The sequence below is a fragment of the Mus pahari genome, chromosome 7, assembly GCF_900095145.1.
Source record: "Mus pahari chromosome 7, PAHARI_EIJ_v1.1, whole genome shotgun sequence".
NCBI lineage: Eukaryota > Metazoa > Chordata > Mammalia > Rodentia > Muridae > Mus > Mus pahari.
Genome location: NC_034596.1, coordinates 92898130 through 92922512, shown reverse-complemented (window position 1 = coordinate 92922512; position 24383 = coordinate 92898130).

The following is a 24383-nucleotide window of genomic DNA, read 5'->3' as shown; positions in this document are numbered from 1 at the left end:
ACACAACCCTCAGCAGAGGAGATGGCAAGGGAGGGTGGAGGCAGATGAACAAAACCAGTCAAATGTCACCAAAAGTTTTTCTTTTTTCTATTTCTTTCCTTTTTAAAATGAGAGTAAACATCTGTATTTTTTTTTCTTAAAAAACTATTTGAAAGGAAAAATATTAAGGTAGGTGACTAACTAGGCTTTGTGGTGCCGAATGAAGAAGGAAACTGGGGACAGGAGAGTATTGGCCAGGCTTTTTTTTTTTTTTTGTCATGTGGCATTGCCTTCCTTGTCTTTATAAGACTGTCAAACTTTGTAATTTCCCATCTCCTCCTCTTCAGGATGCTAACTTTGTTTGTTTGATGGTTCAGGGGTGCTGTGTTTGGAGAGAGCTGGTTTGGATTTTGAATCTTCTTGCTTCTTGATTCTGGGACTTGCTAGCTTTGTGGCCTTGGAGCAGGTTAGCCTTGATTGTTGATTGCCATGCATTCCCTCTTCTGTAAAATGACAATCACCCCCACCATTAAAGAAGATATTAAGTATTACCAGGTTACTAAAAATGCCAAGTGCCAGCAACCCATTACAAACCACCTTTTCTTCCTTAGAAGAGCTGAACACTTTTTTTTTTTTTTTAAACGTTCAAAGCCATCCTCTTAAAGAGAGCCAGCAGTGCTGCTTATCCCTGGTTTTCTACAAACCTCTTCTCTCCTTTTCAGCCTTTCTAATCTTGAAGCCTTTCCTATAAGAAATTACTCAAACTCAGTGTGTTCCTCCTTGTGACTTGGAATTGTGCCAGAGGAAGAGAAGGTCCCAGAATGAGGTAGTTCATGAGAATGATGGAAATAGCCTTGACTTCTCTGGGATCACAATTTTATCAATGAATTATGAAAATGAGGAAGAGCCTTTCTACTTGAGCAGGTAGACTTAAAAGATTAGAACTCTGGGTACACCAAAGAGAAAAAAAAAAGCAGCACAGGGGACCTAGGGAAGCTAATGAAACAGAGGGGAGAAAAAAACCCAGGAGAACAATGTCAACAGCTGGAAGCCTGGGCTAGAAAAGACAGAGAATTTAAGAAAGAATAGCAGAGTGTATTTCCAAAGGCCATCTGCTGAGCCTGCCTTTGATATATAAGAAGCAGCCTGTGCACTCCCTCAGAATGTTATTAGTGAAGAAGTGTGAACTTTGGTTGGGACAGTTGAAGAAGGCATTGCAGAGAGTAGAATTGATCTCTCTGGCAAGCTTGGTCAGGAAGAATAATTAATTGCTAGAGAAGACAAAAGATCAAGGGGAGACTTTGTTTGCTTTCCCATAAGTGTGGCAGGTGCTCGGGCACATTTCTAAGCCACACAGAGATAGCTTGATAGGAGGGGATTTGAGAATGCAGGGACAGAAACAAAGCACTAGTCACCTGTCAGGGTCTTTGGTGGAGCTAAGGACAGTGGAACCAAGTATTTCTGGCCAGTTGCTTTCAACACAAAAAGAGGCAGTGCACTTGAAAAGAGAAGAGACAGGGTAAGGATGGACATCAATTTAGATTAATTCATAGGCATAGAGGGTCCTGCCTGATCCTTTTGAGGGCTTCATTTCTCTAAAGGAAGGACATCAACTTCCCGAGAACAAGAATTGGGGATTAGATGACAATTTGGTAGAGCCAGTGTGAGGTTTAGATAGCTGTGCCGTAGGATGGGGGAGAAGGTTGTTATGAAATACTATGACCCTAAGGAGGCTGGAGACCCCCTTGTCTAGTGGCTTTTTCAAGCAGTGCTCGGCAGCACAGGGGTAGATGCATAGGAGTGGGAGAATGTTTTGACCGCTCCAAGGTTGCTAATAGGCCAGTTAGACCCAGAAGGGAGAAGCTTGTGGCATGGTTCATGTCAGGAGGAATACAAAAGGGATCCACTCACCACAAATCCTCCTACAACGGGAAAGGAAGCCAAAACTGGAGACAGGTGGGGAGCAAGGGCTTGGGAATTCAGAATCAGTGAAGCTGGAGATCTGATGTAAGGCAAAAACAAGGAGAGAGACCACATGAGGTCTTGTGATTCTTACATTTCAAAGATGGTACTGTTTTTAAGGAGGGGTCTGGCTGTTGGAAACCTTCTCCAGCAGATTTTTACTGTTCAAGTAATTGGAGCTGCATGTCCTTGCGTCTTGCCGCTGTCAGAAACCCACATTCCCAAGGTGTTATCGATAGGGCAGAAGAAGGTGTCCACAAAGTACTTTTCCCTCATATTTAAGGATCCTAGCTCCCCATCCCTTTGTCCCCTCTTCATTTTCAAGTTTTTCAAAGAGGTCATCCATAGTACTAAAGGGGGTTAGAGACCTTAAACAATAAGGTAACGTTTCCCTCTGATTTTGTAGACGGCTGCTCAGCTAGGCAGCTCCATCTCCTTTTGGTTTGGGACTTCAGTGATTTGGAACAAGAAAGGGATTATCCTTAAAGCAAAAGGACAATCTTCCACACAGGTGCCAGAAGTAGGCTTTTCAGCCGTCTTAGAGGTGCACTCAGTTCTTGACTGAGCGCCTCTCTCTGCCCCTGGAACTGAACTACACACCTGAACTGTCGGGTTCTTACAGGGAAACTGCTCTTTTCCTATAAGCAGTTGGAAAACAAATCATTGAAGAAAGAGGAACACATATTTTGGCGAATTTTCTTTTTCTGGCCTTTGGCTATTTCTGTGAACTGTGCAATGAGGAAGGGAAAGGGTTTAATACACACAGTGTTTGGCATATTTCAGACTATATGGGGCCTCTGAAATCCTTCTGGAAAGGACTCTTCCATTCTAGCCTGGAGAAGTCGTCCTAATAGGGAGCTGGGTTTAGATAAGCTCTGAGCTTCACTCTGTGGACCTAAGGGTCTCCCAATGTGATGTGCACACCTACAAATGCTTATCCATTTCATGTAAACGGAAACTGGGGAGGTGTGCGCATCTTTGACCCCAGCGTCAGGAAAAGCTAGGTGCAAGCGCTTCATTTAGGAAGGAAGGAAGCTGATCTCACCAGGCATTTAATTTCTGGGCCCACACAGCCTTGGGCATTTGATTTATTTAGCTTGCCTATTTGTGCAGACACCTCTCAGTGTCACAGAGTGCAGAAGCAGCCTCATTTGTCCTCAGCTGCTCAATGCCTTTGGTAGATAGAGATGGGGCAACATGATCCCACTTTCTGGAAAAATTCTTCTGCTTGCCCTTAAGGTTTTGGATTTCAGGAGAATGTAGCTAAGGAAATAAACAGCCCTGTTTTAGTTTTATTTACTATGTTTTTTTGGGGGGGGTGGGTGGGTGGGAATGCTTTTGTTCAAACCACTAAAGAACATGCCCCTTCCCCTATTTATTTTCAGAGTGAACTTTTAGAGTGAATTTAGCTATGTTTTTCCTTCCCTGACTCAGGTCCCCTCTTCCTCTCCCCTTCTTTGGTCCAATGCTCAGGATGCTGAGGGCTCTGGTTTGCTTTCATGGTATTTACTGGTTTGGGGTAAGCACTTCACCAGCAGCTTATATTTTCTTTACTTTTGCTTGATAATGTCAGGCACAAGTGGTTTGAGTGAAGTACCTCCAACAGTGGGGTGTCAAGGCTGGAGAGGAGAAGGTTCTTAGCCCCTAAAGTTGGATTATGGAACAAGTGTCATTGCAGAATCATGAGGGGTGTGCATTAGAAACCCTAAATCCTAGGGCCCAACCCAGGACCAGAGGGTTTCCTCTTCACTGACTCTCCATGGGCATCTCATACACATTAAAAGTTTGAAAAACACAAGTCAGAAGTCATGCTCAGAGTGTACAGGGGGGGCAGAGCGAATTATCTCAGAGGTTTTCTGTGTTGTTTAAGAAAATAATTCAGAAGGGGGAGGGCAGTGAATTCCATTCAGTTATTTGAGGACCACAGAGGCCTTGGAAGTAGTGACACCATGAGCCTTTGTTCCTACCGTCTTAGCATGCTGCATGGCCAGTGGCCTATTTCCAACCGCCTATAGATTTTTGGCTGGTGCATCCAGGAAAGAGAAGTATGCAGACTTTAATAGGCAAACATGATTGACAGCTCTAGCTTCCATCTTGAAGCTGAATCTGCAAAGTATAGCACAAAACAATTCATCAGTGCTCAGAGAAGAGAGAATCCATCTTGCTTGGGGATGGCTCCCCTAACTTGTCCAAACGGTCAGTTCTGAAATCATATACATACAAGGAACAGTAGAAGGAACTCAATAGGTTGTATGTATGGGAATGATGTGATTGTATACAATAAAGAGCAGAGATGAAGTCCAGGAGGTGGCAATCCCAGGGAGAAGTGGGGTGGTCTCCTGGGAGCTTGATAATCATTAGAGCACAAATAGCAGCAGGGTGTGGTTCTGTGGCATTCTGCTGGCAGCAAGCAGGACCTTACCTGTGGTTTCTGCCCAGGATTAGGGTTGATGACTCTGTTTGGAAATAGGACAGGTGTGGTCCCCAGGATGCCTTTGCCTTTTTGCATTTCTCTGAAGCAGAGGAGTTTGCTGCTGCCTGTGACTTGGGCGATGAGAACATGGGATCTAATTTTCACATGAACTCCACATCACTCCAGCAGCCATGAAGACAATGCTTACAAGCAACCATGTATGAACATGAAAAGACTATTAAATATTTGAAATTAACATTGGTCTTTTTAGAGTGTCTTCTCATTCATGGGTACCCACCAATCTCTCCCAGCCCCCTGGCTCTAGGTAAATGAATTTAATCACTTGGGGGAGATATTTGTATTCATTATGCTCTGGGAGATTCCCTACAAGATGCCTGAGTTGGCCGTAAGTGGAGGGCTGGTAACCTCTGTCAACCTTTCAGGCATTACCTTTTGACTTTTGGTTGATACATTGTTTAGGACTAAGGCTGGGAATTTCTGGTGATGAGAGAGATAATCCCTGGGTCTTGTCTCACCCCCAATTCTTAATGCAGATAAACACATATACTGTTTTTTAAAAATTCAGAATTGCCTGCTCAATACTAAACATGAAGATTAAAGGAGAAAAGGGTAATGAAAAAAAAATCACCTGTAGTCTTGTTTTCCCAAAATACTCACACTGAGCTTCTTTTTGCAAATGGAGATGGGAATATAGTTATTTTCACAAACGGCTTTCCTACATTAGCATTGCACTGTATACATTTCCTCATACTAATAATGCCATTTGCAACCTGATTTCAATGGCCCACAGACCATGCATTTCAGATCCTCTGAGAAAGGTAGATGACCAGTCACTTCTCAACTCAAGATGGGAAATATGAACTAGGAACAATAGCACTCAATAGGTTCATCTTGTCACCATGGGGGAATCATCGGGCGGGCTTCTTGTCTTCCTTTCCTGCACATGGAATCCCCTGACTCTCCTCTTAATGGTCCTCATAGAAACATTAATGATTGTCTCTTAAGAGATTCCACTCATCAGTTTTCAAAAGGATTTGGGCTTCTGGTAATTGTATTGTTCCAAGACTATCAGATTTCTCAACCTCCTGTTCTCCATCTGTCTCTAGAAGTACCTGGTGCAAAAGGCCCATGCAAAGTGTGCATGATGCACGTCTATGCAGAGGAAGGATGAAATAACTTGCTGAAAACAAGGACTTTGCTTTCTTTCTGATCTTGGTTTGTTAAACATCACTGACCTCTTATTTCTGTACTCACGCTGGACACAAGTCTCTAAGTGATTAAGTGATTCTGAGGTTTGGGACTGAGAGACTGTCAGGTGTGCTAGATTCCTTTCAGAAGCGTGGCTGCTCTGGGATGACTTTAGTGAATATTTGTGTGTGACTACTAGCTTCCCACAGGAGAAATTTGAGATTTGGTTCTACATATCATGGCTCCCATCATCCCAGTCCACCTTTACCTCATGGTACCAGCCCACATTAATCTTGCATCCAAATGCATTCATTCACATCTCTGAGGATACTCCTCTAACTGTGCAGAAATTCTTTGGAGAATTTCTCTTCCAACAGGGGCATCTTTCTTCTGTCTTCCAGTTGTAAATCCCCATCTGTCCTCCAGTTGCAAATCCCATCCATCCTTAAGACTCAGCTTCTCCATGCAGAAGAGCAGACTTCCAAATTCCTAGCTCAAGATGCCCAATGTCACAAGTGGACATTTCCCAGTCAATGGTCCTCATTTAGGTTTTAGTTGCTAGATTATGTGTGTCGACTTGACTATATGCCTGTGTGTATAAATGCACTTCTACTTGAAGCAGCAAATCTTTTCATATACAGGCCAAAATGCCTATAAGATGAAAAAGCTATAGAAAATAGTTCTTTCCTTCTTTCCTTCCTTCTTTTTTTTTCTTTTTTTGAGACAGGGTTTCTCTGTATAGCCCTGGCTGTCCTGGAACTCACTCTGTAGACCAGGCTGGCCTCGAACTCAAAAATCCATTTGCCTCTGCCTCCCAAGTGCTGGGATTAAAGGCATGAGCCACCACTGCCTGGCTTTTTATTTTTATTTTTTGAAAGCAGTTCAGCAATCTTATAGTTTGGCCTTGACATGGACTTTAAATTTCTTGTATAAGCTATGGCTAATACCAGAACACATTAAAAAGCCTATATTATGTTCTCAAAGAGGTGTATTTTCTGCTTTAACTGGGGGATCCAAAAATTATTAAATATAATAAGAGTTCTTGGACTCTTATGGATGGAGGGAGAAACACATTAAACATAGAAATAACGGGAGGTGGTGAAGACTCTAGAAGATGAAGAAACCTGGGGACCAGGAGTCTCTTTCTTTATCCCCCTCTCCTAGCCTCTTTCTCTCTACTTGGGATTTATCTGCTTAAATCTGCTTTATATCTGCTTAGCTAATCCATAAATCCACATAGCTTTTAAATTATACTCAATGCTTTTGAGAACAGTTTGTGAAACTTCCTTTCGTGCAGTTCAGAATGCAAACGGCATCTGTAGATAATGAGTCTAGTAACAAGGCCATGTCTTTTTTGTTCCCAGTAATAGCTTCAATTAAATCTTTACACATGTGTATTGCCCCATGAAATATAGATACCTAGAGCCACAGGGTCTGAGGGAACCTGCTTCTAGCAAGCTCCCTGGATAATTAATCCTAATGTCTTGCCAAGTTTGTTCTTTAACCTTACCTTAGATCATGTTCTTTCCATAAGGAGGGTCTACTTTCTTTGGAGACAGCACACTTGAGGTCAATTCAGTAAACGTTCTGGCTGACACAGGCTTCATCTCTGATGCAAGGATGTTTTACTCCTGTAAGAGCTACCTTGTGGTAGGTCAGATGGGGAGAGCTCTGTGCAAAAAGCATTGTCAGGTATGAATGGACCCTTAGGGCCTCCTTTTTTTTTTTTTTTTCCTGAAAAGTGATAGGAAATATTGTGGGAAGCACAGAAACATTTTCCTAGGTGGTATTAGAGAAACTCAAAGGAGCTGAAAAAAACCTTTGGGATTAGGGAGAAAGGAATTAATCTCAAACTCTTGTCAATGTCAAAATCAGTGGATGTGGAGGCATTGGCTCTCTCGTTGGGCTTCTGCACTCCTATATACAAGCTTCTTTCTGGAAACCCTCTCTGCAGGCAGAACACTTGGATTCCTCTCTCTTTTCAACTCCCCCTGACCCCCCCCCCCACCATTTCTTAGCCTTTCTGAATGAGAGGGAACTTGACATCACTCTGGTTTCTCTGCATGCATGCAGATAAGTCATCAAGAGTGTACTCTATTTCTCTGGTCCATTCTTCCAGTCTTAGAGGTACTTGCTGACTCCTCTGCCTTTAGGTTCTGTGATGGTATATCTGAGGGGCCAGGGCAGCTCTCTCTCCCCATTGCTCAAACATAGTGCGACAAGTGTTAGCTTAGTGGATTTCTCTGAATCCACATGGCCTTGAAGAACAGGTAGATGAATAGTATGCTAACATAAACATTGTTTGAACTATGCAGGTGTTAGCTTGAAAGCTACCATATCAAACCTTTGATTTGAGGAGACATCAATTCCTCCCTTCTGGTCTCTTTTCTGACAACTCTTCCAGATTAAGTCAGTGGCAAAACAGACCCCTCATTTTCTGAAGGTCACAGAACAGGCAGGCTCAATAGGGACAGATCTATTTCTGAAGCGATGAAAGGCTCAGTCTGCATTCATAGGTGGCTCTTCTTTAAGAGTTTCTAGCATATCAGATGCTAGAAAATGCCTTGCGCCAGCCTGAGGAGCCAGCCTTCTCTGTTCTTGCTGCTTTCTCTTGTTCCTGGTCTCTTTGTGATCTCTTAGCTCTTATGCTTCAAAAATGTGAACTGCTGCTTCTTGCTTGCTTTTGTTGAAAGGACCTGTTTGTGAGGCTCTTTTATATTTTCAGTTATTTGTGAGTCAGGCAGAGGCAGTATGGATGAACATGAAACTTTCTCAGAGCACCGCCCCCCCCCCCCAAATTTTCGATTTTGCTCTTCAATGAATGTGCTTTCTATCATGATCACTATTTGTTGACACATTTGTTTTTTTTTTCCTCAAGGCCTCAAAATGCCATGAGGAGATGAACCTTTTTGAGTTTACCCCCCCATATTCCCTGAAGCCAAAGTGAAAAGCAGGCACTCAGGAAGTGCTTGTTGAATTTACCTGTTAGGCTCCCTCAGAGACTGCTTTCTTCAGTTTGGGTTTATACAATCTTGTATTTGTCTAGAAAACCTCTGTCTGATCTCTCCTGATCTTTGTGTAATTATACTGATAATTCCACCTTTTCCAGATTTTAGCAACTTTTTTTTTTTTTTTTTTTTTTCCGAGACAGGGTTTCTCTGTATAGCCCTGGCTGTTCTGGAGCTCACTCTGTAGACTAGGCTGGCCTCGAACTCAGAAATCTGCCTGCCTCTGCCTCCCGAGTGCTGGGATTAAAGGCCCGCGCCACCACGCCTGGCTAGTTTTTAGCACATTTTAAGTTTCCAGGACATCGCATGCATCTACAGTGGTGCTTCTTCTTTGCCTCTTAGAAGGTCAAATGCGTCAAGGAAAGAATTGGCATTTTGACTAGCTTTCTCTCCTTCTAAGAAGAAAATTTAGGTGCAAGCATCGGGGCAGAATGAAGCCAGGGAGTTCTGAGGATAGTGCATCCAATCACAGCTCTCATGCTGGTGACAGGACTGCTGGAGAAAGCGTGTCAGATGTCTCATTTGTTAAAGATTAGACTGTTTAGCGGTGACTACTGAGTGTCTTAGAGGACTTCAAACGGTCTCCTCTCAGGAAGTTCCTCTCCTGAAATGAATATGATGTTTCAGGAGGGGGATAAAGGAAGTTTGCTTTATGGTCCTTTTCTCCTCTAAGTTAAACATTTATTTGCACCTCCAGGGAGAAAGGCATAGGAAGGCATAGAAAAGCATAGCAGTCAGACTGGGAGAAATCCCCAGGGGAAAGGGAATTAACCTTGGTCAGTTGGCTCATCATGTTCTTATTTCGAAGGTTGTATGTTCCCAGGACAAAACAGCAAGTTTCTCTTATAATTTCTGTGCTGCATCAAAATATTATAAAGGCTTCAAAAGAGGTACACTAGGAGACAGGCCTGGGACCTGGAGTAGTTGGTACAGACCTCCTCTAATGCTTCTCTCCATTAGCTAGTTTAGAATTGACCATCATCTTAGCACTGTGATTATTTTCTTCCAAAGGCAATTACTTAGCATTTCCCCTCCCCATATGTGATTCCTAAAGGACAAGTGTTCTAAAAGCTGCCATAAGAATAAACCAAAATCACAAAAGGTTTTGTACCACTGACAATGTATCAGAACCCACATACATAGTCTCTCTTGTAGTCTGCCTCGGTTTATTTCCTATACCCTCCCTTGGCAGGTATCCCATCTTGCTAGCATCTCTAACTTCTTGGGGTGTCAGGTGACACTTTGTCTCTACTCTCTCAGTTTCCTGTATTACCCTTTCAGGGGATGGCCTTGCCATGCACTGCCTGCCCCAGCATCTTGCTTGCTCTCCCCCCACCCCCCACCCCTGACACCTGGGCTCTTCTTTGAGATCTTGGTGGAAGCCTTCATGACCTCATTTAACTCTTGCTTCTGTATGCCTCTAAAACTGTCCCATAGACAATGCCATGGTCTGCCACCAGCAGAATAGCTAAGAACATTAATCTGGGCCAAACAGTTCCCTAAGATGTCCTGTGTGAATAGCCCTAGGCCTTTCTCCTTAAAGTCTTTTGACTAAGTTTAGACTTTTCTGCTCTTTGGACAGGTGATGGGGAGGGTCTTGCCAATCTTGAGATTTTGTATTACCACCCTTCTTGCTAAGCCAGTATAAAATAGTTGCTTTCTTTTTCATAACACTGGTTGCCTCAGAAAACCATGCCCTCTTTGGACACAACTTTATGTGTGCTCTTTAAATCTTAAGAAACAGGTTTTTCAAATCTTGTTTTTTTTTTTTTTTTTAAATCCATAATTATCACCGTAACTCTGACCAAGAGCTTCCAGTAATAACCACACCACAGCCCGAGAGCTGCACTGCCTGCTTTCCTGTCACCTTTAAACTCAACAGCTCTACAAGTTCATAGGGTGTGGACAAAGTGTAAACAAGCCATTTGACAGAAGGTCACGCTAGTGGCCTCTACTCCAATTGCCAGCCGTCATTTCCATCATGGAAACCATCCTTTCTGTCACCAGCACACTGCTGTGAGCACTTGTAGAAGCAGTGCAATCTTCTGAGCCCCCAGTGGAAGTGCTCAGAGATCTCTGTTTACAAGAACCTAAGCTAAGCCTCCCTTTTACCTCCTAAGAGCCAAAGTCTGAAAGTTTGTTACCAGTTCCAAAGGCTTCTGGAAGGCATGGTCATGAATATGTGTCTGTGAACTTTTTGTTGCTGTGTCAAAATAACTGAGACAAACAAAAGAAGGAACGATCTATTTTGGCTTACCGTTTGATAGGTTTTGGCCTATGGCGGCTTGTCCTGTCACTTTGGGCCTATGGTGAGGTGACTGGATATTGCAGTGACAAGAACAGGATAGATTAAAAATACACATTGATGTGTTTACTTCACATTGCCCAGGAAAAAGAGATTACTTATGTTATAACAAAGCTTTTCTCCTCAAACACACTAAACCATGCATCCATAAACAGATTAATCCAGTGAAGATGAGGTCAGAGGCCCAAATGCAGAGTTTCTACCTTTGAACTGGATAACATTAGAAACAAAGCTCTTGCCAATGGATCATTTGGGTGAATATTTAAAATCCGAACCACAATATTAACTGAGTAAATGATGAGCATATTATTTTTCTTGATTTAAAAGCTACTATGTATGGATATACTAGAATGTCACATTATGGTTTCCCAGTTAAAAGTAACTGGGGAAAATAAAAACTAACACTGGATGGAAAATGTTGCCAAGTTGAATAGTTATTTACTATATGGGAAGTGATACTAAGAGATGGATGAACAGACTTGCCTAAAGTAAACATGGCTGGTAAGTGGCAGTATCCTGTCTGTCTGACACCAGAAGTGGCATCTTATTTCACAGCCTTGGACTGTTTCTGCATATTGGTTAAAACAATAAAAACTATTGTGAGGCTGTGGTGTTGGGGAAGCTAATGGACCCTTAAAAGAAACAATTGCAGAGCAATACTAGGTTTTCAGTTTGTCTTCTGGAAGTTATCAACACATCATTTTCTGCCCTGCATCCTGTGTGGTCTTGCTTAAATGGATCAGAATATTTAGAAATGGTTCCTTTAAAGATATCACGCAGAATATCATTTTCCTTGGTGGGGGGTAATAGATTGGTTAAAACTACACATTAAGAATTCAGAAATAAAGGTGTCAATTTCCTGTAGAAAGCAGTAAAGATTGCTTTGAATTGGTGAGCTTTACCCCCAGCCTCCATGATAAGTCATTAGACAGCCTGAGAATCAGATACTCCGGGGACAGTTTGAAAACAACTAAGACGGATGGTTGTCTCAGTCACTTTCCCTGTAGACTCTAAAAGAAAGCATTAGCCTGTCTTTTGTGTTTCCGTCAGTCTGTAGGAACCCATGGGTTTCATGCTACAAAGTCTGACTAATGGAATTTCATGAGAGCCATATAGCAAGAGATGTGGAGACTCAGTGTTCTGACTCTCATTAGTTATAGGAGAGTGGAATCTTCAAAAGAAGGCAAAGGAAATAGTGTGTTCTTAAGTGAACCAGAGAGTCAAGTACAACAGGAGCCAGGAGCAGGGGGTGCTGATGGTGATGGGGGTGGTGCCAGAGGCAGTGGTAGCAGTCCTCTAGAGACAGGAAGAAGTGACAGCATCTAGATTTTTAAAAAGATTAAAAAAAGGTTCTAGGGAGGGCAAGTGGGACACATGGTTAGAGAAACATAGTGAACAAACCAGCTTTCTGCTAAAGACTGAAGAGCATTGATCTAACAGAAACAGAGGTGACATTATGATGATGATAATGAGATGAGAGATGCTTCCCATTGGCAACAAGTCACCTGATTCTGAATCTCAGTGTTGCGTGCTGGGAGATGGTTTCTCCCAAACGCTCTTAAGTATTTCCCATGAACTTCGAGTGAGTATATTAAGCTGTGTTGTTTTTCTCCATGTTTCTGATGATTCCGAATTCCCCTCTTTGGTTCCCCAACCTGTTTTTTTTTTCCCCCCTGTCACTTCAACTTGAAATTCATCCTCTTCATAGAGATGAACATTTGGGGCTAATGGGAGAGACTTTAGAGCTGAATAGAATAGGTGACACAATGTCTTCATTCTTCTGAGCTACATAGACTGTCATGAGCAACACCTCTCCCTGGATCTCCCATTGCTGCTGCCTGCATGCCTATTTCTTCTACCTTTTCTGAGATCCCAACTGTACCGCACCCCCATGTCTAGAAATTTCTGGTTGCCATACTAAACAAGGAAAAATTTGCCACTATTTGGCCTAATCCACATGCAGCGCTTCATCCACCTACCTAGAGATGAACCATGCCATTCTCTTTAAAGACAAAGAAGTGGTTTTAAGTAACATTTTTTTTTCCTTCTCCTACCCAAACATAGTCAGTGTACATAACAGTGGAAAAGGAATAGAGAGTCATGGAAGTATGTCCCCATGTCACAGGGTCTGGGACACTGCTAGTGGGTTTTCAGTAGGATTTCTTATCTTTTCTCTAGGGACAACAAACTGACTGGGTGTGGCTGCACTGTCTGAATAGACAGGCAGCTTGGAGGGGACATCATAGAGCAGATGGTTCAAGACTTCAGTTCAATGCTTCAGTTCAATGTGATCTGAGAGGATTCCCAACAAAAGGGAAAACAGACTTTTCAGTGACTTTAGCTTTGTGAGCGTGACCCATTGAGAGGTACTGTTCATTCTTGGGACTCTGGGTTTTATGACTGTCTACCTGACCCTTCTTTGCTTCTTGCTTCCTGTGCGTTGCTTGTTGGTTAGATGCCAAAATGGCTTCTCATAGATATACATGCTTCCCACATATACATACATAGATATATCTGGGTGGTCGGGGCCTCGGGGCAGGGCACACAGATGATAATGTCTTTCCCAAGGTAGTCCAAAAAAAGCTAGAAAGTGGGAGGGAACATTTTAGGTCTCCAGAGACTCTTATTTTGTGGCCTCCTCTTGCTCTGAATCTGCCATTTTGCTTAACTTTTCTCTCCTGTTTCTGACATGCCACAGAGAGTTCGATCTCTCACCATCAGCCTTCCAACATCGACGGGCTGCTTTTCTTGACACCCAGGGTTCTGCCCTGTTGTGGTCTAGTAATATATTCAGCCCTTAAAGACGGAGGAATGCCCCGTTCAGAAGTCTACCATAGTCCTGGCCAGGAAGAGACAGTGTGGACAGGGTGGTTATGTGTGTCCTTGTCATGGGAGGATTGGTGAAAACCCTGAGAGAAAGCAGAGTTTGTGGTAGAAGCACACACATTTGCATAACAAATAGCAGCACAAAGACATATCAAATGAAAATCACAATCCAGGACTGCTAGCATTTTTCTGAATCCACTGCCTTTATGATAAAGCTTGTTCAGTGTTGGTTCATTGACCTATACACATTCTTCCTTCCTGACATATTAAATTCCCTAGCTGTTTGAAGCTCAGATAGGTCATTGTTTGTTTTTTTTTTTTTTTTTTTTTTTACAATTATTGGACTGCTGCCTTGGTACACCTTTCTAGAAACATATTCATATTAGTAACACATTCAGGCCATAAAGATGGAGAAATTTCCCTGTTCAGAAGTCTACCACACTTCTGACCAGGAAGAGGCAATGTGGATGGAGTGGTTACATGTGTCTTTGTTGTAAGAGGTAAGGTCTCTAGAAAGCCTTAGTCCTATACATATCCCATTCTTATCACACCATGTAGGACATCCAACAGAGTACCATCATCCCTGGGGAAGCACCCAGTAATTGTTTATTAAATTTTTAGGTGTTTTATAAGAATTTAGGTTTATTTAGAGCAATGAAAATCATCTCAGAGTAGGTCCTAGGAAAGGCTACATGGATTTCTAATGGTCTTGAGATGAAAGGCCCCTTTGTCTCAGAGGGAACCCTTGGCATTTTTGGTGATGATTTCTATGTACTACCCGTGGAAGACTAGCCAGAGCTCTGGAACATGTCCTATCAGATTTTTTTTTCTTGACAAGTGTTCATTCCAGTGGCATGGTGACAGGTGACAGGCCTGGGGACTTCTTTTATTATTGCCATTTTGGTCAGGTCCAAGATTAAGCTGAGAGGTTGAGTTTTAGCAGCCAAGATGCACAAAAGCAGGACCCAACCTCTGCTTCTTTTATGCTACTCTTTGCCCGCTTTCTGCCTCCTCAATAAGCCAGGCCATGTGGGACCCTCTTATGGGGCAAAACGTAAAGCTGAATCACAAGTTAAAGAGGGAGGCAGGAGCTGGTGGGTGCTGTAGTTATAAAAGTGGAGGCCTGGAAAGGGCCCACTGGCATGGCCCAACTTGTTCTCTCCTTTTCACATTTCTTCCTTAGAAGGGAAGCATGGCAGTTGGGACTCAACATCAATTCCAAGGATTCAACATTTTGTTGGGACAAACTCTTTATTGGAGGGACAGAAGACACTCAATCAAAGTGTGGTTTTCTCTTTTCCCTGCCTGCTTGCCTATAGCAAGGGTATCTTTGTAACCAGTTCCAGAGTTCCCATCTTGAATGGTCCCCAGGAAGTTTATGGAATACAGGCATGCCTCAGGGGAAATACACAAATCAGGACCAGAGGGCACCGAGGAGTCCCATGGGAGTCTGCAGGCTTCTTGGTGGGAGCAGGTGTTTGAGCGAGGTGATGGCGCAGGTGGGCCCAGAAAATATCTTTCCACAGACATCACACTGGTCACCCCAGGCAACCAGGGTTGTTTGAGGAAGAGTTGACTTCTTCAACTTTTGGGATGGGGTTTGGCCCGCCAGGCAGTCTGGAGAATTCAGGGAAGAGTGAGACCTTCCTCCTGATATGGTACCACGTGGGGCTGGAAGACTGTATCTGCACATCCACCTTGCTCACTGTCACAAAAGAGAAAAAAAAATGTGCTTCAATATGATGTGCAGTTTGAGTTTCATAAATTTCAAATTGTGAGATAGAGACAGATTTTTTTTCTATAGTAGTAATTCCTCAGATGTCTTTCCCCCAAATTATAGTTCAAATACCTGAAAATCTTATGACCACTTTTCTACAAACCTCCAGAAGCAGATCTGTGGTGGTAGGTGGTAGAAGACAAGGGTGTCTAGCTGGCCCGGGTGAGGAAAGTTCTCTTATGGTTAGAGAAATCCTCCCAAGGGCCCTCACTGAATAGGACATGAGGGCAAGAGCTGAGTGAGTTGGTGAGCCAAAAGAGGTGACTGTAGTATGTTCATGGCATGATGTCAAGGGCCACACAAGGAAGGAGAAAGTGACCAGCCGAACATTATCAGAACTAAGTAAGAGTTTAGTCTACACTAGCAGGAACTACTTGTCTGGGATAGTCTCCTGCATGTGCTCTGCAGTAGGCTGTATAGGTACATTTCTATATATTTATATATGCAGAGATAAGGTGGGTTTTTAGCCCTGTAACTTTTGGGTTTCTTTCTACATGTTGATCACAGCAGGCTGCTCCTCCAGGATCCCCGAGTGGGAGGGTATTTGGAACCCTAGAAAAGAGGCCGACAAAATGTTCGGGCCTAGTGTCTTCCTGGTAGAAGTAGGTAGCCACATTGGTGATAGTTACTTTCACGGAGCTGCTGGTCTGTGGTGAATTTTGAAATTAGAATTTTTTTTGGTCAGCAGAATTTGTATGTAGTAAGCTCAGGACTGTGGGCTCTGCCACTGATGAGTCCAGAGGAAGAGGGAAAAAAATGCCTTTGAAGCAAGGTTGACAAGTCTTGAAGGTCATTGGCTACATCGAATGGCTTCTGATAATGACCTTCTAAATTGGGCACAGGAAAATGGCGTGCCCAATTTTCCCCGCAGAGCCATAGGATAACACTACCCTCTCCAGAATGATTAAGCTTTAAACAATGGAGGTTAACAACAGTTTGATTATGAGTTCTCATGAGCATAGATGGAAATCACAGACTGGTTTTTGTAAGAAAGAAAACAGGAAAACACAATTTTTGGTGTATTTGTGAACCTCTTAATGCTTTCCCATGGGTCCTGACTTGAATGACTTCGCCCCCTTTTCCCACATCAGAGGATGTTTAAGAATCCCATAAGGTATCAACCAGCTGCCAAAAGTGTTGAGGGGACCATCTGAGATGCCATGGAGCTGGTGTCAGAAGGAATGTTCTGGATGCAGAAGCTCTGTGGTCAAAGTCCACATGTGTGCAGAGCACACGTTTATAAGATATGCAATAAGAGTTTGTTATTTTTTCCTGGAATTTGTGCCACTTTTCTGTGTTATGTCTGCACTGTGTCTCAAAGAATATGGATATCTCTGATTCTTCTACAAAATGTCATACATAGGACTAGAGATGTTTTTTTAGAGCTTTGTGGCAGGAACCTTAACCATCAGGTTAAACTACATAAATGGAGTGGTTGTGGGATGATACACTTTATTTTTTACTGGGCCCCATGCCTGCTGCATGAATTAGCGAAGGCTACAGAGCTAAGAACACCCCCACCAATATATAGTTCGATTCAGTCTCAGAAAAAGTATCAAATTCCCGACTTGAAAAGATGGGTTACTTTATATCTTTTGATAATGCTGATATCAGGGGCTTGCATGAACTGATCAGTATAAAGGAAGAGCCAGTATCCCCTCTGTCCACTTTTCTCTTAAAGTCACGCATATTTAGAGGAGTCAATTTGGAGACTATGGTTGCATCTTAATAATTAGATGCCAATTTTTAATTTGAGGTCTCTCATGGCCCCAAGAGACAGGTCTCTTCGGAGTTGTGACTTCACATTGCCAGTTGTCCAAGACTCTTCAAGCCTCCTGTCCCCAGTTCAGATTCTGTCTACTACCCGGGATATGAGTGCTTCTAGACTCTTCTGTTCTCATGCTTCCTCATTGCCTACAGGTCCTCAGGACTTTGTATGGAGTGTGAATCTGTGGCTATGGATCCCCTACATCAAGGAACTTCCTACTGGATAGACACCAGTTGCTGTTTTTTTTCTCCTAAAACCTCTGTATCTGGACAACTGGACTCCTGCTGGGAGGGTAGAAAGGGAGGGGTAGAAAGGGAGGGGGAGAGGGAGAGGTGGTCAGATGATGGATTTTGGATGAAAAAAGTGTGAAAATATTACTTACTTAGACAACAGGACAAAATATTTGAAATCAGGACTGTTCTGGAAATTCCACCACAAAGATGAGATCGTACATCATGGTTCATGCTTTTCCAAAGACCTTCAGGTTGAAGGAATGGAGTCACCTCAACAAAGTGCCCTTACTGTTACTCTGTAATTTATAGGTTCTGAGACAAATATACTAAGATACACCCATGTCTGGCTAAAGGCATGGCTTGATGAGTGTTCAGTAATTGCATTTTAAGAAGGTGTGTAGGGACGTTCATGGTTCAGTAGTAGAAGACTTGTGAGGTCCAGGGGCTCGATCCTCAACACACCACCCACCACAAAGAACTCAAAAGGTTTTTGGCGGTTTGCTTTTTGAATAGTTTATAAATATCCCTCTTTGCTCTTTATTCTCTTCCATAGTTTATGCACTTCTTGTTTCTGTAAATGAATCAGCTGCTGTTCAAATAAGCATGGTAAAATGGTGCCTGCTTAAGTCATCACTTTCAAGAATTACTTGCTTTTATGTCACTTACAAATCAGACTTTGGCATAGTGGTCATTTATTCTTGTTGATACATGGGCATGGTCGGCAGTGATCAGCAGGTCGAGGATGGCCCAATGCCTCCTTCCACTAGCATCACCAGTAAGATAGAGGAGAGTACAACTCACATCAACTTAACAACACTTACCCATTCTGTAATGGAAGGGAAGCAGGCTCAGTTAACCCAGCTGTGTTCCTGGAAGGGCCTACAAGCAGGCTCTCATCATGAGGTTTTACCAGGATCAGTGGGTGCCAGGAATTCTAAGCTGAATGACTATTATTGATAAGAAAGCTTAATCTTCCTTGATTCTTCGAATTTTGTTTCTCTTCTGTGTTAGACACGGTATTTGTGTTACTATAGGAATGGTCAAAACTTGACCTTGGCTGTGCTAGAGAAGGCAATCCAGGTCAATGCAGAATTATAGGAGAATTTAAAAGGGAAACTGTTGGTAACAAGGCATAGGAGCCTCTGCAACCTCGCATTGAGAGACCTTTCTCTGCTGCAGAGACTTAAGAAAGTTATGCCCAAAGGGTTATTTCTGCTTCAGATCCACACCTGACCCCAGGGAATGCAGACAAAAGGGAATGGAGCCAGACTTGCTGGCTGAGGATGCCGCCAATGTGCTGTATGGCACTATACAATCCCTGAATTGGGGAGGGGCAGTGAAAACCCATACTTTGGAACAGGACCTTGTAATGCTGTATATACACCCAATTCTATGACTTGGGACAATAGAGACTATTAGTGTGGGACACTTCAGGGTGCAGGAGCTACACGTGGGCATAAGGGAAGCAGTCAACTACACCCTTCTCAAGGGAACAGACAGAAGCTCAAGGCCTCTGGGCCCCCCAACTATGATGGAGTCCAGATACCACCCCTGTTAGTGTTTGAACACGGATCTTAAAGCTAAGCCTTCTGGTAAGTTCAGAGGAGGGGGACAGGAGGTAAAATGGAGGGAAACCAAGCTTGGTTTAGAGCTAGGCATGGTATAAGCATCTGGTATGAGGTATTGACCTCTGAGAGACCCAGTTGAGAGGGGGCTGCTGAGGATGGCCAGGGGACATAGGAGTGTGGGTGTACTGAGATTATTTACAATAGTGTTTTGGAAAACTGGGACCTTTCTGGCTGTATCCGGGCTGTGGCAAGTATTGTCATATGGGAATCATGTCTCTGTGAAGACCAATAATAAAGTTGAGGCAGAGAGAAAGGAAGACTTCCCAAAATTTATCCCCATCAGCCTGAGTCCACAGGATTACGATACTAGAATGTGCCTGCCCCTTGCTGTGTGTCACTTGTCTTCAAGCCATCTCTTGGGAGATGATGGAAGCTAGCAGGCTGTCTTTGATTCTGCTCTTTTGTCTTGGTTCCCCTCCTCAACCTATACAATTCAGTCAGTCTGTTTCAGTCTGCACTTATGTTCTCTATATTCTGGTCCTGGCTCTCTGCCGTAAGAGAACTAAATTAAGCCTTTGAGTCCTTATTTCCAGTAATGCCTGCTCTTTAATCCATTTCTGAATGCCCAAATGCCCAACACATCAGTTAATCCTGGGAGTCAACTTTGCCAAACTTACCTCTAACCTGAGCTGTGTTGTTGATCATTACTTGACTGATCTTATGTCTCAGTACCAACCCCAAGCCACCGTCTAGAGCAAGACTTAGAAAGTTCAACACAAGGGTACTGATTCCCGGCCTCATTTACACAAGAGTACCTTCTGATGAAGGGAGAGCCTGAGAATAATGCCTTTGGGATGAAATTTAAGACTTGGGACCACAGTGTTTCTTGCATATATCAATAAAAGCAGACTGCATTTTCTAGGCATAAAGGTAAAACACCATATGAATAGAGATGTCAGGGTCTTCTAGTCTGTAAAACTTGGCCCATTGGTTAAGACAAAGCTGGTACGAAATGGGTCTCCTGTTTGTTTTAGACTCCAGTAGCTTCATTCTTACCTCCTTTTGCGCATGAGTAATTCCTTGCTAGGTTCAGGCTATGTATCTGTATATATATTTACAAAACTCAAACTTGAGCCCAAGATTCTTTATGGTTGTCTGTGGTTTTATTCTGACTTTTAATTGGTCCAATGGCTTTTCAGATCTGAGAGTCCCAAAGGTTTCTAAATTAAGTGAGCAAGGTCCTCATCCTTTGATAAACCATTTCTCGCTCCTCTAAAGAATATTTCTATTTTCAACCTCCAGCCTTTTGTGTTACTTAACCAGTTGGGCTAAATAAATACAAAGGTGTATGTATACATATAGCCCAGTCTAGAGCCTCCAATGAGGTAGTACATGGTAAAAATGCCAGTGTAGCTATAATTGAAGCTTTATAATTAACTTTAGTGCCTTGGTTAACACTTATGCTACAAAGCCAATGGTCTAGTAAAGACCGTTAAGGAACTCATACATTTCCGGAAGAAAAGGATATTTGTGTGTTAAAATAACGGTGTCCATACAGGTAGGATAAACGACCACTTCCTTTCTGCCTCTGTGGATGCCTTGTGATGCAGAGTACTGCCGGGCCAATCTTTATCTGAAGCTGTTGGCCCTGGGGTGTGTGAGGAAAGATAGCAAACCTTAGTCGGGTTGCATTTAGGGAGTGTCTAGGCTGTGACAGAGATGCTCGGGGCTGTGTGTGGGGGGAAGCACGTAGACAGCTGGTGGTAATGACGCTTTGGGCTTCCAAACACCTCTGGGGGAGTGGGGGCTCCACTTCCCAGAAATGGCTGAATGTCTTAACCCTGACAACAACTTCAATGAACTGACTTTGACTTCTAAAATGGGAGTTCTATTTGAAAATCTTTATTTAATGGAGCCCCCACCCCTCCCCTTGACCCACCAACCCTCAGTGATGCTTGGGAGGCAGAATGCTGTGCTAGTCAGCTCTGTGCCACTGACAAAGCACCCAAAGGAATCGGGTCAGAAAGAAGAAAGATTGATTTTGACTCACAGTTTCAGTGGTTTTAACCCACAGCCAGTTGGTTTCATTGCTTTTGAGCTTGTGGTAAGGCACACAACTTGGTGGAGAATTTGTTGCAGAGCAAAACTTATATCATGGCAGCCAGGAAACAAATAGAGTAGGGGACAGAGCTTCATTGCCTTCTAAACGGTAGACCCATAGTGACCTCACTCCCTTCTACTAGGCTCAGTGTCCTAAACGTTTCTCTCCGTCCTAAAAAACGGCTCAGGCTGGTGACCAAGCTTTTAACACATGGGCCTTTGCAGGATACTACAAATCTAAACTGCAGCATTTTGCTTTTAAGTCCTTGAAAAGGGTCATTTAATAATGAAGGGGGGGGAGCATTTAGTACATTCCCAAGTGTTCCCAAAGGATAAACAGTTCCAGCACTGCTCAAAGATCCTAATTCATAGTCTCCTGTGAGACTCGAGGCAAAAATTTGGCGGTGAGCCCTATAAATATGTAAAAGTCACATGCTTCCAATATGCAAGGCATAGGGTGAGCATTACCATTCACAAAGAGAGGAATAGGTAGATAGATATAAATATAAAAAGTAGACCAAAAGAAGTCTAAACCAAACATAGGTTTTAGTAAATACAATAGTCTCATGTCCAGGATCCAGGGCACAGAGTGACATGGTAGGCACTCCAAAGGACCTCCTGCCTTGCTGACTGCAATCCACATGGCCGTTCTCTTGGTCATCTTTTCTTGCTGCTTATAACTTCCCCCAGAGGCTATTTCACTGTTCTGACATCTCTGACTTTCTGGGGTCTCCATTGCATCTTTGGCTTGACTCTTACAGCATCATATTTTGCTTGGTCAGGGGCTGCTTTTTAGAAGGCTGACCCCTTCACAGAATTCATGGGCTCCCAAGACATTCTCTGAAATTTGCATGAGCCTATATAACTCTTGCATCTGTATCCTTGCAAAAACCAATGTCACATGGATGATGCTAAGCTCTGCTCCTGATGTGAGAAGTAGTTGGGCTTCCCTGGTCCATGGCTGCAAACACTGAATGCACCATTATTAGAAATACAACGCAGGGAAACAACTCCTTTGGTTATCCTGTGTGAACAGGGCATCCAGGCGTTTTCATCTCAAATAGAGATCTCTTTGCCTGTGATGGGTTTTTGTTGACCCATCTTGAGATATACTCAAGCCATCTTTCCTATGATTCTGGTGCAAAGTACTTGGCTCCTTTTAATTGGTACTAAGTCTTTTGGAATCAAACCTTCTTTGGCTGCAACTTCACATGTGTTTGTTTTCAAATTCTCCTGCTTAGCTGCTTTGCCAAGCACTATATAATTCTTGACAAAAGGGGGCCAGGATACCCATGCTATAGCCTGAATATTGTGTGCTTTGAAGTTTCCTCCATTAGATTTAAGTAGTCTTTCAGGGTTAAACTCAACCTCCCACAAAGTCCCAAGGCATGGAAACATGTAGACAAATTGTTTTTCAGAACGGCTTTCAATTTCAATAGCCCCTGCTCCCACCTAAAACCTTACATGTGTACAGTCTCTTCTCCCCATATTCCTATCAACATTGTTTTCTGGGCTCCAGTCAGATTGCTCATTAAACTCACAACTTTCCAAGCTTTCGCTAGTTCACCTCTCTTAACTTTTCCAAGTTCTTTCACAAATAGGTTCTATTGGCTTCTAACCCACACCATCAATAGCCAGCCACCTTTCTCAGTTCCAGGTTTCTGTGCTAATCAATCAGCTTTGTGTCGCAGTAACCAAAAGCTCTGACACCATCTCTTTCTAAAAATTTCCAGAAGTTTCCACTCGTGGTCCTCACTTTGGACATGTGGTGAGTCAGGACATCCTGGCGGGAATGAGGTGGCAGAACAAAATTGAAAATCTCATGGTGGCCAGGAAGCAAACAGAAAGAGAAGAGGTTGGGGTCCCAGTATACCATTAAAGGTCATACTCCCAGTGATCTTACATTTTTCACCAGCCCTGCCTCCTAAGGTTGCATCCCTTCCCAATGGTGAAACAGGCTGGGGCCATGCCTTCAGCATAAGGACCTTTGGGGTGGATATTTCATACCTAAAAAAAAAAAGAATATGAGCTTATATGGAGATGGTAAAACAATTCCAGGGGACTAATTTAGTTTTTTCTGATAACCACGATGCAGAAGCAGCTCCCAGTTCAGAATGATAGATTGCCTTGGAACTGCTTGGTTGCTTTGTGGTAGGATAGTAGTCAGGGATAGGTCTATTGCTTGGAAGAAGCACCGTGCAGATATTGAGGTGAAACTGAAATGTCAAAATGTAGGGATGCATGCTCTTGAGGGTTCCTTAAGTATTTTAAAAGAAAACAAAACCCAAGGACAGATTTGTCCTCTGGGACTAGCAGGCTCTAATGAACAAGCTCTACTTGGAGATAGTTGGGAGTCACTTGTCGGGTGGGCACCAAGTCTGACCACAGAAATCACTGATTCCAAATACAGAGGTCGATTATTTCATCTTTTCTTCAGGGTTCATATTGAGCAAATGGGCATCTGCCCTTGATGCCGATGGTTTCCTATAGAAAGTTGCTCTAGTGCTTAGTGCCTATGTTGTACTAGTTGTTAAGTATTTTGAACATCAGCTCTACTTAGTCTAGACTAGACCTGGGAGAATGGTAGCCCTTTGAGGGATGTGGGTAGCCGTAATGGTCGCCATAGGAAAAGTCTGAGTTCTGACAGCAGTCAACGGAAGAGAGGGAAAGGATGGGGAGGGGGAATTGACTGGACGGCACAAACTGGCCACCAAAGGTTCAGGTGTGACACACACGCATTAACACTTGAAGTGCAGAGGATGGGGAGTGGGCTCGAGAGTGCCATAAAGCCAGGGTTTAGAAGCTGATGGAAATGTGAGGCTGTGAAGTCAGGCTGTGAAGTCTGAGTGAGCCTGGTAAACAGAGCTGAAGGATGAAAACCTGCTATGACTGTCCACCAATGACATGGTGGCTGCAGCTGGCCGCTCTGGAGACAGAGGGTGACGGTAAGCAGAGCCCACGTCGTCTATCTTCTTTGCTGTTTTTCAGCCTACCCTTTGTACACATTCCCAATGGAGGGCTGATACAGAACGGACACTGTCCCATGGTAAACTCTGGCTGAGACTCGAGACATTTCTCTTTGCTTATGTTAGATCCCTTCTTATGGCTTCCTGACCTGTTTCCATATCAAAAATGTACCCTGTTTTGACAGCTCCCATATGCTTGCTTCTTGTCAGTACCAGGAACACCAAAAAAAAAAAAAAAAAAATGGGAAAAGGGCAAGTTTACCTTATTC